Source organism: Herpailurus yagouaroundi, unplaced genomic scaffold, assembly GCF_014898765.1.
Source record: "Herpailurus yagouaroundi ecotype Mexico unplaced genomic scaffold, PumYag 142, whole genome shotgun sequence".
Lineage (NCBI taxonomy): Eukaryota > Metazoa > Chordata > Mammalia > Carnivora > Felidae > Herpailurus > Herpailurus yagouaroundi.
In genome coordinates, this window is record NW_024412397.1 from 3,564,137 (window position 1) to 3,579,136 (window position 15,000).

Below are 15,000 nucleotides of genomic sequence, written 5' to 3' on the forward strand. Positions count from 1 at the left end.
AGACAGAGCACAAGTGGGGGAGGGGCAGAGAGAGAGGGAGAGACAGAATCCAAAGCAGGGTCCAGGCTCTGAGCTGTCAGCACAGAGCCCGATGCGGGGCTTGAACTCACAAACTGAGATCATGACCTGAGCTGAAGTCAGACGCCCAACCGGCTGAGCCACCCAGGCGCCCCAGTAGTTACATAATTTTAGATAAAAATGGCCTTAAAACTCAAAAGTGTACCTTTACAGCTGCATATGTATATATACATTTATAACTGCTTATGTATGAGTTAGTAATATATAAATAATAATATAACATAAGAAGGTGATAATATACAAATTATATATTAATTGTATACATTTATATATGCTCATATATAATTTAATATGTAGTTTAATTATATATGCTAATATATTGAATTATATGTTGTATCATATATTGCACAATAGATAAGTGTATGTATGATTAATATATTACACATAATATACATATAATAAAATCTATACTTACATATATTAAAATCAAATTCAGATTAGTTTAACAGGAATACAATGAATGCATATAAAATGGCACTGAGGCATCTCATGCAAAAACAGACTATTTTTTGAGTGTCTTAATAAATGCTCGAGCACCGCTGGGAACATTTGGTAAAGAAGGAATAGTCTCCACCCTCATGGGGCTTATATATTAGCATTTCTCAAAGTCTTTATACTGGCTTTGTTTATGCTCCAAGGTTTTTATTTACATTCATGGAAAGAGATTCACCTCACAATTTATTTTAGATAATCAGAAATCCCCATGGTTTACAGTTTTCTTGATAAATACCAAAGAGGAACATGTTAAGAATTTTTAGAAATTCAAATCTCAAATAGGAGAAAATGACTTAGACCGGTATAGAAATAATGATCAACCAAACATCTATGTCATTACTATACAAAATGCGAAGTTCGTAATAGATTTTAACAAACTGCTCATATATGTTTCAGGTCTCAGAAGCATGTGTTGGAAAATATAAGAATGTGTGATAAATTCCTATCTTAGGAATACGCTTTAAAACACAAAGCTCGTGCTAATATTTTTGTACAAGATACATGCTCCTTTTTTTTAGATCGCGTTCTCCCTTCCTATGACAAGCCCCCAAATAATTGTAGGTTTCAAGAATGAGAAAAGGGTCCAGATTGAAAACTAGAAATGAAAATGAAGTAGGCTTTAAGATAAAAGCCATATGCAAATAATGAGTGCATTGGCTCTCTGCATTTATTTACATTTTCTGCATTTGCAATGTCAGTAATATCTGCAGGAGCACATTTCTCAGTGTGATCAAGGAAAGCAGAATTGCCATCTTGGGATAACCATTTTGTTTTTGGTTTCAGTCTGGTGTTACCTTCTGCCACGGACTTTAAGAGTTAGCAGGTAGATGAAGGCTATTAATCTTTAAATTACATACCACTCAGTGTCTGTTATTCACTGAACAGATGCCGGTGAGCAAACGGACATGAATGGCATTTTCAGTGAAAAGGACCGAGAATCATAGTTGACTGAGGCAGCCACTTGTCCCCACACCTTTCTGTCCCCATTGCTACTGACAGGTTTCCAGTTGTAGACACACGGCGTATAAATATTATCCCGCTGCACAACTCACCTGGTACACAAATTCACGTTCTAATAGTTACTTGAGTGATTTGTTTGTAGATTTTTTTGACACAAATTGGTTTTTCTTTAAGGTAAATTTACAAATTCACAGCAGTCAATCCTGCACTAAACCCGACTGATCAATTTTAATGAAATGCCCTAAGTCATAATAATAATTTAAAAAAAAAAAAAAAAACAACAACCCTGTTTCATATCACAACAACAAAGGGATCTTATTTGCCCCCAGGTCCCAGCCTCCACCTGCTCCTATAAAAAGAAAACATAGTGCAATAATAGTGACATTTTTAATTATGCTGTTTTTCTGTAAAATCCTGGTTTGTATATCATGATTATATAAGGTCATAACAAGCTTCCCAGGGATGCGCTGACCTCAGAGCCCGGAGCCCCCTACGAACCCCACGAAGACCACGGGAAGGAGGGTTACTTCAGCTTGTGGGTTTGGAAGTCACCTTTTTTTAATTATTAATAAAAATCATTTTAGAATCTTCCCTCGACTCTGTTTTACCCTCCAGCTACATCCTGCCTTTCACCTTTCCTTCCCGCTTCTTGAGAGAGGAGTTTACACCTGCTGCTTCGCCCCTGAGCCTCACGGTCCCATCCCACTTCTGAAATCAGTGGGTCCCATCGATTTCTTTTCTTTTTTTTTTTTCATTTGAGGGGGGTGAGGAGAGGGAGAGAGTGGGGGAGGAGCAGAAGGAGAGAGAGAGAGAGAGAGAGAGACAGAGAGAGAGAAAGAGAGAGAAAGAGAGAGAGGGAATCCCAAGCAGGCTCTACACTCAGCTTGGAGCCCAACTACGCTTGGATTACGACCATGGGATCACAACCTAAGCTGAAATCAAGACTCAGATGGTCAACCAACTGAGCCATCCGGGCGCCCCCATCAACTCCTTTGTGAAGATTACCAAGAGCCTCCTAGTCACTAATCTCAAATGCTTTCACCCAACACTCTCTTGACGTCATCCCTCCGTGAGGCTCACCCTTAAGATCCTGGGGCTTTCTGCCCCTTTGGCCAGTGACACTGCCCCATGCTGTCTCATCTCTCCCTCCCTGTCCTCACCCTGCTGTCCAGGTACAACACAAATGCTCAGCACTCAACCCAGAAGTGACACTGTTGTGGGTCCTGAGAGATGTGGCAACAAGGACGGGGCCTTCCACGTCCCAGAAGCGAGGACAGAGGGAGTAGTGGATGCAGCTCATGGGCACATCGCAAGAGGGTTTCTGTGCACTGACATCCGTGTTAGAAAGTAGCTTCTGGTAACAACCCAGAGGCTCATACACACAGGACCAGGGGCAGAGATGAGAGAGGGGCCATGGAGCAGTCCCACAGGAAATGGCAAAGGTGACACAGAGGCTTTGGGGACAAAGTCAAAAGTGGAGCCAGGGTGGCTCAGTCAACTGAGTGCCCAGCTCTTGGTTTCCGCTCACGTCGTGATCGCACGGTTGGCGGGATTGAGCCCTGCATCAGGCTTTGTGCTGACAGCACGGAGCCTGCTTGGGATTCTCTCTCCCTTTGTCTCTGCCCCTTCCCTGCTCTCTCCTTCCCTCTCTTTCTCTCAAAATAAGATAAATTTAAAAAAAGTGGAGATGTACAGAGAGAAATGAGGACTGTTGGGAAGATGCCATAGAGCCTGTCACTTACTTGCTTAAGGGGACATGGGGCAGGGTGTCCAGGTGTCTCCCTGGGTCGTTTCACCAAGAGAGAGCGCAAGGAAGAACATTCCAGACGGCACCCCCTCTGAGTGTCTCATTCAGCCCCGGAGCTGTCCCAGAGCAACGAAGACTGCGGGCTCCAGCCACAGATACTATTTGCTTCTCGCAGCCCTGGAGGCTGGCAGTCCAAGATGCCAGCACCACCAAATTCGGTGTGTGGAGAGGACCCTCTTCTGGACTCATCGGCTGCTGTCTTCTCACTGTGTCCTCCCAGGGCAGATGGGGCAAGGTAGCGCTATGGGGTCTCGTGTAAGGGCACTGATCCCATCCAGGAGGGCTCCACCCTTGTGACCTAATCACCTCCCAAAGGCCCCACCTCCTAATGCCATCACTTTGGGGGTTAGGTTTTCACGAAAGATTTTGGGGATTGGGAGTCGGAAACATTCAGTCCATAAGAGGAGAGAAACCTGGGTCACGCGAGTCTTTGCAGGATCCCCGTCCTGCCAACCCCTGTCTTTAGCCTTTCTCCCCTGCCTCTCCGTGCTCCAGCCCCTTACGGACTCCAAAACACCCGCCTCGTGTCGGCAGGAAAGGCACACGGCGGCATGGGAACCCCGGATGTAATAGGAGCTTCATCCGGTGCTGGCGGGGGGTTGGGGCCAGGTTCCCTAGTGGAAAGGGCACTGAAAGATGCATTGGGTTTTGACAGATGAAAATGGTTATGGGCTCAGAGCTCCCGCGAGGAAGGAACTGAAGGTAAAAACACAGAGCCATTGAAAAAGGAGGCCATTCAAGGGGGAAGGAGTGGCAGAACTTGGAGGGAAGAGGCTAGTGGAAGTCAAAATTAGAAATGCCGTCGGCGCCATGGGATGTCTTACAGCCACCGTGGTTCTCTGAGTTCGCCTGCATGGCCTTGGTTGTCAAATATGGCATGGCGAGGCTTCCCAGTCTCTCATACCGGGCCCAGACCTCTTCCACTAGCTCCAAATGTACCCATTCGTTTACTGCTGACCTCCCAGCTCAAGCTCATTAAATTGTGGTTGTCATTTGGACCTTCACAGTCATTGAGTCAGCCTTCTAAATGGCGAGTAGCATCTGAAAAGCAAGTGGGAGTTGCTTAGATCTGGGTGAGCTTAACTCTGATCTGACTTTAATACATAGTCTTCATCACTTCCCCAACTGTTGAAACCGGGCGACTACTTGGCTGCAGTCTTTTGTTCCAAATACCTTCAACGTAGCAGAGACACATCGAGATTCCTCCCCGAAGCTTCGTAAAAGTCTGGATTGTTATTACAAGGAGAACCTTGGAAATAAGGACCACAGTCTGCCTTTTAGTCTTATTTTCACACCATCAACGACGCTGCTGGTTGTGTTTAGAGACCTCCGAATTCCAAGTCTGGAGCAGCAAGAATCATGGGGGGCAGCACACGCTGGTTTGGGGTTCAGCGCAGAGTCTCGAAGATTTATTTCAGCATTTATCTTCTTCCCTCTGGGCAGTGAGACCTGCTGCTCTAGATTTTAAAATAACAAAGATTGATCTTAAGTTCATTTCCATAAATATGCTGGGCACATAGGAAGCACTAGAATGCACAGTCATTCTGGTTGAAATGTGGCAGCTCGGCCCAAGGAGCAGTCCATGCTCACTGTGAGATTTCCCATGAATACTTAAGCTTCAACAAGGGGCAGTTTCTTCAAAAAGGACTTTGGTCAACAGATTTGTACTGAAATAAACTTCACGAGTTGACGTGAGCTTAATTAAAAAGTGATAAATCTCCCTTGCCTCGTCTATCAGCTATTTAAAAAAGAGAGAAACATCAGGCTCTCGCTATTAAGCCACGCTAGTTGGCACTTATAAACACAATTTCCATGATATGTTTTATAACCGAGAAATACAGAGCCCGTGCATTTTCCTTTCTAGAAACTGTTAACTAGTTTTTCATATATTGTTTTTCATCATTTATATTGTTCAATTCTAGGGAACATCCAGCTGATGAGTTAATGTTATATTTGCATGACTTAACATCGTATGTTCTCTTACCTACAGTAAATAAAGCAAGATGACTTAGGAACGTTCAATTCTGAACTTCCAAGTATATAATAGTGTGTCTGCCTCAATGCAAAAATTAAAACGCTAGTGTCTTTTATGACTAGAGATGGACATCTGAATCTATCTCCAGATTTCAGATTCTCAAGCCATCAGAAGTAAGTCTTCATTTGTGGGAAGAACCTCATGCATGGCTTCCCTCAGTTACACAAATGCAAATGCAGGGAGAATTTCTCACCCTACTGGTGGGACTACTCCAGAGAGCAGCCTGCACCATGAGTGGCTTTATTAAGTAGCTAACTCTCCCTTCCTTGCAGGATGGTTCTCACCAGGGTGGCAGGGATGATATTTGCATATTTAAAGACAATGAACTTGGTCCGGTCAATGCTTTTAGGGTTGGCTCTTATGTTAAGAAGAGGCTCCAGTGAGCTTTCTAGATTCTTTCTCCACCTCTCCTGTACGTCACCCTGCTGTGGTCTCCAACCCTCTGAAGGGGCAAGTACTGTTCAAGGTCTCTTCTGGACATCTCACTTTCAAAGTCTCCTCCACAATCCAGGGAAATTTCTCATCCCTTCACCAAGTGGCTCCTACATCATCCACATGTAGCCACTGTATACATACTTTGCTCTTGAAATTTCAAAAACTTTTAAAGAAAGGAAGAAGATGAAAACAAAGAAACAAAACCTTATTCCTCCAAGTGGTCGCTCATGGAATTGAAAGCCAAGGCTTTCAAGACCTAATTTAGTACCAAAAGCCAAGAGACTGGGTTTAGTTTTATTGGATCTTTTTGTACTCTCCCTTCAAAGAGAGTACATCTTAGTCTTATGAGAAAATATAAGTCAGTTTTAATGGAAGAAAGGATCAAAATAAAAGGGATTATTTTTTACAAAGTAATTATAACAGGAAATCTTACCAATATTTATACTATTATTGTATTCTAAGTAAACTTACATTTAAGGGAGCGAGAAGTTACTGATGAACATACTATAGAATCAGAGGACCCTGAACAACCAAGTAAGATGTAAATACATTTGCATAAAACCAAGAATCTACTCGGTCATTGCCATTCCCTCTTTGCTTTGACTGAAATCCATTTGTTTTATACATTTGGAAAAGTACCATTATTCTTATCTTATTTTGACATTCCGGGGAAGGAAAAAAAAAAAAACAAAACAGATCCTGCAATCTCCACTCTCGATCTCTCCAAGTTCTTTTCCTTCCGGTGTGTCATCTACAGTTATATTTACCATGTATCTGAATACCCCAAATCAAGATACATGGTCTAACAAAGCATATTTTTTCATCTGTCAGTTTGCTTATATGAAAAGTCTAATATGGAGAGCTAGAAAAGTTTAGTTGTTTTTAGTTTTGAGCAGACAGGTTATACTTACTGAGGTCTAATTTAACAATAAATAAAATTGTGTGATATATGGTTGGTTTCCCTACAGTAGCATTTCTTCATGGTTTAGAATACAAATCTCCCCTGGCATCCTCCCTTTCTCTCCTGCCAGATAAACACCAAATGAGCATGATGATGTACACTCTATAAAGCACTTTTTAATCCCTCTTTGTATCTCAACTGATTTTTTTAAAAAACATGAAAGGAGAAAACAAAACCTTTATGTCAGATAGTAGGTAATGGAGTTTCTTAGGATAACATGCTTTATGGTTTCTCTATACTTATAAGAAAGAAAAAAAATATTGACCTATTTTATCTTCCTGTGTAATGGGTGGGGCTGAATGAAAGGCAGTTTCAATCTCTCCAGGCATGCTGATGGGAAGTGAAAAATGATTTTTCCCAGTCAAAGAATGAATTCCTATAAAGCTAGAAAGGTATTAGGACACTGTGGTATTTTGACACACAAAGCAAACAGTTAAGCTGTTGTGCAGATGTGTGACCTGAAGGAGAACCCCGAGAAAGGAGGTTTAGTAGAACTGGGTAAATATGTTGTGTTCCTTCCTTCTTTGATGAAATGAAAAATCTTCTTTAAATCCAATTTTTATAGAAGGAATTCCGGCAATGGCAACGTGAAGAGGCTGGCAAATCATCTTCCACATAAATAAGTAAGAACACATATAAAACGATTATTTAGGGCTCTGAAGATTGACCAAATTTAAACGATAAGTTGAGAAGTATTTAATCATGAAAAACTACTAAGATGAGGCAAAAGCTATATTAATATCTGGACCTCCCATCTGGGACTGGTTCCATTTCCCCACTCCCACCCAGTTCATGATGCAGTACTTTTACCAGAACAGGGAAAACTTTGGAAACCAGTAGCCTTGCCTCCATGGGGTAAGAGGGCATCAACTTGGAACACAGGCTGAACGTTCAAGGTGGCATCGTCAGTGTTTGCAGCAAACTTGTTTACAAAAATGAATGGAGGAAACACACAGCTTTTCTAGGTCCAGGTTTCAGTCCCAGTTGGCACAAAGATCAAATAAGCAGAAATTTAATGGGTAGATCCTAGAAATGAGAAGTCCACAAAGGGAGAGAGAGGAGCATTCCACACATCTCTGGCTAATTATAAACTATGCCATGTGTGAGGGCACCTGAGAGGGCCAAGAAGAACATAAAAGCTTGGATGTACTGGAGAAGAGGTTGAACTCTGAATGTGCTCCCCAAGTCACACACAGATCAAGTGGCAAGGGTGACAGCAATACAGATACAAGGTATTTGAGCAAAATTTCTGTCCAAACCATTGGCTGATCACTAAGCTAGGCAGGCACAAGAGTAATCCCACAAGGTCAGGCTAAGAAATAATGACTATAGAAAATAAAAACTCAGTACACACACCACAGGGGAGACAGACTTCAGTTTAAGACCACACAACTATTAAAAAGGAAAAAAAAAAAACCTCAGGGAATAAAGAGCACACAGAATCCAGATTAGCTAGAATCTACTTTCTAAAATCTTTACTATTCGAGAAAACTATACAAGACCTGTTAAGAGACAAGTTAAGTGTGATCCATACTCAGGGAAAAAATGAAACCAATAAAAACTGATTTGAGTGGGTCCAAACATTGGGTTTGGCAGACAAACACCTCAGTATGTATTATGAGCATATCCAATGAGTTAAAGAAAACTATCTTTAAAGAGTTAAAGAAAAAATATGGTAATGAAGGCTCAACAAATAGGAAATATCAACAAAGAAGAAAATGGTTTTTTAAAGAACCAAATGACAATTCTACAGTCAAAATACAGAATAATTAAAGTGGAAAATTCACTAATTGTCTCAGCAGTAGAGCTGATATGGTAGAAGAAAGACACAATGAACATTAAGGTAAGTAAATAGAAATTATGCAATCCACAGAATGGAAAGAACAAAAGTTTAAGAAAAGTGACCAGAGCCTCAGAGACCTTGGAACATCAACTATACTTTTATACGTGTACTGGGAGTTCCATAAGAAGAAGAGTGAGAGAAAGGAGCAGGAAAAATATTTGAAGAAATAATGATGGGAAACATCCCAAATTTAATGAAAAACATGAATCTGCAGATCCAAGAAGCCCCACAAATCACCATAAGATAAATACAGAGAAATCCACACCTAGATACATCATAATCAAACTCTGAAACACAAAAACAAAGATAAAATAATCCTGACAGCAGCAAGAAAACAAAAAAGATTCATTATATGCAGAAAAACAATAAGATCAGTAACTAACATATGATCCCAAACAATGAAAACCAAAAAGCGCTGGAATATTCCAAATGGTGACAGAAAAACCTGTCAAACCAGAATTCTATTTTAAAAAAGGCCAAATAGAGACCTTCTCAGATAAACAAAAATTGAGAGCATTTATTGCTAACAGACCCCCCTTCAAAAAATGTTATAAGAGTCATTCAGACTGCAAGGAAATGGCACAAGATAGTGACTTCAGTCCTTAGGAGAAAATGAAGAACACAAGAAACAATAAAAATGGGGATAAGTATAAAAGATAGTGTATCTATTTTTCTCTGTTGAAAAATTTCTTTAAAAACATAAGGCTGCATAAAGCCATACTGTAATAACTGTACTATTGGGTGTATAACATATATAGATATAATGTATATGAAAATAATAATACAAAGAAGGGGGGACAAAACGGAGCTATATTGGGGTAAAGTTGTTATATATATTTTATCAGAATTGAGTTAGTGTTAACTTTGAGTAGACTGTGACAAGTTAAGCTGCATAAGAAAATTCTAACATATAACTTATAAAGCCTAAACCAGGGAGAGATAGAAAATCCGAATAGACCAATTACTAGTCAGGAGATTGAATCAGTAATCAAAAATCTCCTGGGGCACCTGGGTGGCTCAGTTGGTTAAGCACCTGACTCTTGGTTTCGGCTCAGGTCATGATCTCACAGTTCGTGGGGTGGAGCCCCACATTGGGCTCTACGCTGACAGTGTGGAGCCTGGTTGGGATTCTTGCTTTCTCCCTCTTTCTATGTCCCTCCTTCATTTGTGTTCTCTCTTTCTTTCTCTCTCTCAAAATAAGTAAATGAAAACTTCTTAAAAATCTCCCAGTGAAGAAAAGCCCAGGACCAGATGGCTTTACTGGTGAATTTTACCAAACATATAAAGAAGAATGAACCCCAACCTTTCTCAAACTCTTCCAAAAAATCCAACATGGGGGAACGCTTCCAAACTCATTATATGAGGCCAGCATCATCCTGATACCAAAGCCAGATAAAGACATTACCAGAACAGAAAATTGTTCTGTACCAGAACAAGTCAATATTCCTGATTAATATAGAGACAAAAGTTCTCAATAAAATACTAGCACACAGAATTCAACAGTACATTAAAAGGATCACTCACCATGATTGAATGGAATTAATCCTAGGAGTGCAAGCATGGTTCAACATATGCAAATCAATCAATATGATATGTTACATTAATAGAATGAAAGAAAAGAATCATATGATTTCAATCAAGACAGAAAAAGCACTTAACAAAATTCAACATCTGTTCATGATAAAAAAAAAATCTTAACTAATTGGGCATAGAAGGAATATACATCAACATAATACATAAGACACATAAAATAAGCCCATAGGTAACATCATACTCATTGGGAAAAGATTGAAAGCTTTGATTGGATATTGGGAGCAAGACAAGGGTGCCCACTCTTACTGCTCTTGTAGTACTAGAAGTCCTGTCTAGAGCAATCAGGCAAGAAAAAGAAATAAACGACATTAGAAAGGGAAAGAAAATAATAAAATTTTCTTTGTTAGCAAATGGTATTTTGTATAGATAGAAAATCACAAATGTTCCACCAAAAAACTGTTAAATCTAATCAACCAATTCCATAATGTTGCAGGAAACAAAATTAACATACAGAAGTTATTAGCATTTCTATACACTAACAGTGAATTTTCTGAAAAAATAAAGACATGGATCCATTTACAATAGCATCAAAAATAATAAAATACTTAGGAATGAATTTAACCAAGGGGATGATAGATCTCTACTCTGAAAACTACAAGACACTGATGGGAGAAATCAACAAAAACACAAATAAATAGAAAGATACGTAATGATCATTAGTTGAAAGAAATAATATTAAAATGTCAATACTACCAAAAGCCATCCACAGATTCAACAGAATCTCTATCAAGATTCCAATGGCATTTTTTACAGAAATAGAAATAAAAACACTTCTAAAATTTATATGGAGTAACAAAAAAAAAGCCAAAGAAATATTGAAAATCAGTAGAAGAAGAACAAATCAGGAGGCATCATACTTTCTGATGCCATGCTATACTATAAAGCTATAGTAATTAAAACATTAAATATTTGCCAACCATATACATGATAAGTGGTTAATATTAAAAATATATAAAGAATTCAAACAACTCAATAGATTAAAAACAACCCAATTAAAAAAAATGGGCAAAAGATCTGAATAGATGTTTCTGTGAAGAAAATGTATGAATGGCCAACAGGTACATGAAAAGATGCTTAACATCACTAGTCATTAGGAATGCAAATTAAAACCACAGTGAGGTATCCTCCGCACCCCTGTTAGAATGGCCATCATCAAAAAGACAAGAGATAACAAATACTGGTGGGGATGTAGAGAAAGGGGAGTCCTTGAGCACTGTTGGTGGGAATGCAAACTGATTCAACCACTACAGAGTACAGAAGTTCCTCAACAAATTAAAAATAGAGCTATCCTATGATCCAGCATTCCACTTCGGAGAGAATATATTCAAAGAAGTGAAAACAATAACCTGGAAAGAAATCCACACCCTCATGTTCATAGCAGAATGATTTACAATAGCCAAGACATGGAAATAACCTAATTCTGGGTGGTGAATGGATAAAGAAGTTGTGTTGCATATGTACAATGGAACCTTATTCAGCCATAAAAAATGTAATGAGGTCATCCTACTATTTGCCACAACACAGATGGAACCTGAAGGCATTATACTAAGTAAAACCAATCAGAGAAAGACAAATACTCTATGATGCCACTTAGACATGGAATGTAATTTTTTAAAAAATCAGAAAAATACAGGGGCGCCTGGGTGGCTCAGTTGGTTAAGCGTCCGACTTCGGCTCAGGTCACGATCTCGCGGTCCGTGAGTTCGAGCCCCGCGTCGGGCTCTGTGCTGACCGCTCAGAGCCTGGAGCCTGTTTCAGATTCTGTGTCTCCCTCTCTCTCTGACCCTCCCCCATTCATGCTCTGTCTCTCTCTGTCTCAAAAATAAATAAACGTTAAAAAAAAATTAGAAAAACATACCAGATTTGTGGTTGAGGCAGGAGGTGAGTGGCAGGGGAATTGCACGATGATGGTCAACACTGCTGTGCAATGTCCAGGAAAGTTGCTGAAACAGTAGATCCTAAGAGCTCTTACCTCAAGGAGAGTATTTTTCTTTTCTTTTTATTGTAAGTATGTGAGTTATGTCAGTTATTTCTCAACAAAACTACGGTGGGCGGGGCGGAGGCTGAGATTGGCAGATCAGAGAGAAAAAAAAAATTCTTCCAATTTGATGCTGTTTAAATCCAAACGACTTCTTTTTAAAATAAATATGGAAGCAGAAAGTGATGTGCATTCATAAGTGGTCAGAACATGAAGCTACAGTTCTAGAAGGGTAGAATTTTACTGTAAATCTGTTAAGCACTTGTAAGCTGACAACCCTGTATACCAAAGGGAAACTTACTGCCTTGATGGAGCCTCATGGGATTGTATAATCCCCCCCTTTATAATTGCCAATTTTCATGGTCGTTTTTACTTCCTTCTCTTTACATGGAAGTCAGAGAGTTCAAGTTCTTGGAACCGCCAAGCATCACTGATTTATCTGAAAGTGAGTCAGAAGACAAAATCATACACTTTTTAAGGTACTTGCAGAGATAGCACCTTTTGTCTAAAATCAAAATGCATATGGTTTTCTATTTTCAGGATGGTTACATTGATGAGCTAAAAATGTCAGAACAAATTTCTGATTATCTTAAGTATGTATAGACCAGTCAGCTCAGGTACTGAATGTTACTCATGTACAATCACTACAAGCAAAAGCCAATGCGATGAACATTCAACACAACTGTCTCAATAAATTACTTCTTCACGGTCCCCCAAACTATGGTGTACATGAACCAAGTTTGGCAGCTGTTATCAGCTTTAAGTATTTCCAAGTGTTTTTCTTTTCTATATTGAACATACCCAACTTTCTTTTCATAATAATTTTCTTTAAAATTTATAATTTTAAGTCCATTTCGCACAAGACTGAAGTAAGACGGGAAGTAATGTGGGTGACTTGTCACCTTCCAAACATGTGAACACTGACAGAGGTGAACCAGGATTAAAAGACCCTCATCCAGGGGTGCCTGGCGGCTCAGTCAGTTCAGCGTCTGACTTCGGCCCCGGTCCTGATCTCACGGTTCATGGGTTCGAGCCCCACATTGGGCTCTGTGCTGACAGCTCAGAGCCTGGAGCCTGCTTTGGATTCTGTGTCTCCCTCTCTCTCTGTCCCTCCCCTGCTCTCTCTCTCTCAAAAATAAATACACATTAAAAAATTAAAAAAACAAAGCTCCTCATCCACCCGTTCTGAGAATAACCCGCTAAGTGGGACTAAATCAGTTACATGCTGCCTTCAGTCAACATTGGAGGAACCAGCTAGAACAGAGTCATGTGTAACAAAATCGTGTGTAAAAGCCAAAAGAAGGTAATGATGGAAATTTCCCTCCTAAGCGGGTGACTTTTGATTGTAATCTGGAATGACTTTTAAAGTGGTGAAATCCACTTACTTGCTTGGACCAGACTTTTTTTTAATGGAATGGGATAGAACAGATTAGGACAAGAGAGCAATAGGAGAATGGATAGGATAGGATAGGTTAGATCAGAGTGTGTGCTATCTGTTAAGAATTTCTTCATGGAATTCATATGCATACATACATATATATGTATATGTATATGTATATATATGTGTGTGTGTATATATATATATATATATACACATATATGAGTTGAAGAGTTGAAATGAAAATGTTTGAGAAACACTTGCCTAAAGTAGCATTCGTCTCATGTTTTCTACTTATTCCATATCATCATTAAACCATTTATATACCTTTAAGATCCAATTCTATTTCATGATGTCAAAAATAAGGAAGAAAGTTCTGCCACTTCTGCTTAATTATGCATGTGTATTCTATATCATTATAAAATGTTTCAGTAAGACTGTTTTGAGACCATTTAAGTATGTTGAAAAGGCACAAAAATAAATGTGGTATGAATTTAAAAACTCTGGTCAAACGCTAATACATTATTTGTATCTCTACCTTTTTATTCCTACCTTGGATAACCAAATAGTTTGATAAATTTACTTTGACTCCACTAATCACATCCGCCACCCCCACATGACTCAAAATAAAAGAACTCAGGTGTTTAGGGGAAATAGAAGATTTATCCTGGCCCATCTAACCATTACCTTCCAAGTAGCTATGAGCTGATAATGAGCTTTCGAAAAGTCACAGGAAGAAAGACAGCTCTTCCTTCTTCTCTCACATGCACACGTTTTCCTGAGCTGTCCTTGTCTGTGCGCCTGTATGTGTGTGCACATGCATGTCTATAGGACATTTTTAAAGGGAGAAAGAAATGACAGCCATGCCAAGAGAGGGGTCTCAACCACTGTGGGTAAATCAATCCATCAAAAAAAAAAAAAGATAAAAAACAATTCTGCCATGAAACGTAATCACTAAAGGTCATGTCGGGGAGTGAGGAACAGATTAAATTAGCATAGTATCAGATATGGAAAATGATTTCTGTCAAAATCATCTTTACCACAATTATAATATGTTAATTACGTATTTCATTAAGGAAGTTGATTATGGTTCACGGATGAAATCATGCCTGCCACGACACCTGGAAGGAAGCAGCAGAGCCTGACACCAGCCCCAGCTCCCTCTTCCCTGCTCGCGCCGGGCTCTCCCCGCCTCCCCGTCCCACTCTCCTGCGCATCCGCGCGTGCCGCCAGGCATCAAGTGTTTCCGTCTCTAAGGGGACGACGGCTCTGCACTTAAGGAAACGCGGCCTCCTGCCCAGTGCAGAGTGGCCTCAACGAATGGATGGCTGCAAGCTGGGCTTGTTCGGGAGGCCCGGCAGCCCGGCTCCAGGGTCACGGCCACGCAGATGACCTCTGCACCGACCTCCCGCCCGCGTCCCCCAGGCCCCGGGAAGC